The 1,449-nt window shown below is 41.4% G+C and overlaps 1 pseudogene; it reads right to left on the bottom strand.

Annotated features, from left to right (window-relative positions):
• Positions 1–5: 5 nt before the first annotated feature.
• LOC117941565 lies at positions 6–1,159 on the bottom strand (annotated as a pseudogene).
• Positions 1,160–1,449: the final 290 nt, after the last annotated feature.

The raw sequence follows: 1,449 nt of genomic DNA on the forward strand, positions 1-1,449 counted from the left end.
ATTTTTCCACATTGTTCACAGCTGTACGGCTTCTCTCCCGTGTGAACGCGCTGGTGAGTTTTAAGGTGACTACTATGACAAAAAACGTTTCCCCACATTGTTCACAGCTGTACGGCTTCTCTCCAGTGTGAATGCGCTGGTGAGATTTAAGGTTACAACTATGAGAAAAGACTTTTCCACATTGTTCACAGCTGTACGGCTTCTCTCCAGTGTGAATGCGCTGGTGAATTTTAAGGTTACAACTATGAGAAAAGGTTTCCCCACATTGTTCACAGCTGTACGGCTTCTCTCCCGTGTGAATGCGCTGGTGAGTTTTAAGGCTACCACTATGAGAAAAAGTTTCCCCACATTGTTCACACCAGTACGGCTTCTCTCCAGAGTGAATGCGCTGGTGTCTTTTAAGGTGACTACTATGAGTAAACATTTTCCCACATTGTTCACAGCTGTATGGCTTCTCTCCAGTGTGAATGCGTCGATGTGATTTTAGGGAACTCTGTACTGTGAAAGCTGCCTCACATTGATCACAGCTGTAAGGTTTCTCACCAGTGTGAATGCGTTAATGACTTTTTAGGTGACTCTGTTGTGTGAAAGCTGTCCCACATTGATCACAGCTGTAAGGTTTCTCTCCAGTGTGAACTCTCTGATGAATCTTTAAATATCTTGATGTTGAGAAGGATTTGTCACACAGCTGACAGCTGTGACGTTTGACTCCTCTTCCTCTCCGTTTCTATCAAAAGACAGAAAAACCAAGAGAGTGAGTTAGTGAGGTGCCATGCTGTAGAGCTCTATCTTTAACTAGAAACAACATTTAGAGGATGTCTATGGAACATTGTTTGACTGACTCATTATCTTTCTTAATTATCTGCCAACGTCACTATTATGGAGTTGCATTATGGGAAATATAACATCCAGTGTTAGTTAGTTTTTGATAAATAAACTACTTTTGATCAATTTATGTGTGGCCTCCATTTTGTTGCCAGCCTTTTAACCAGCTAGCTTTAGTAACAAATGGGGGACCATCCGGGATTTTAGTACTGGGAAAGTTGTAAATGTAACATTTTTCCACAGATTTTTAACTTTCACTGGTATCTGTAGGGGTTACCGTGTTGTCTTCATGTTGCTGGAACAGCTCTACTCCAGTAAAGTAAATTGGAACCATTGTCCCTGATAGGCATTAGCAATGAGGGGCACCAGTTGACCTTTGACCTTTTGTTTTAGGTTGTCGTTTTTGCTAAATCAAACTTGTATAGCCAGCAGTATTGTGTAAGTAAGTAATATGGTAGTGTATTGTGGTATTGCCAACAAAAGGTACATTTCCTCAAGCATTTCTGAAGCTCGGCAGAGCTTTCTGCTGTGCTCTGGAATAAAACTGCTGAGCATCACTGACGCCTCTGAAAAACACAGGCGTATATGTCGTGGTCATGGATGTTTAAAAAATAGCTTTGATGT

The sequence above is a fragment of the Etheostoma cragini genome, unplaced genomic scaffold (genome assembly GCF_013103735.1).
Source record: "Etheostoma cragini isolate CJK2018 unplaced genomic scaffold, CSU_Ecrag_1.0 ScbMSFa_98, whole genome shotgun sequence".
In the NCBI taxonomy this organism is placed as follows: Eukaryota; Metazoa; Chordata; class Actinopteri; order Perciformes; family Percidae; genus Etheostoma; species Etheostoma cragini.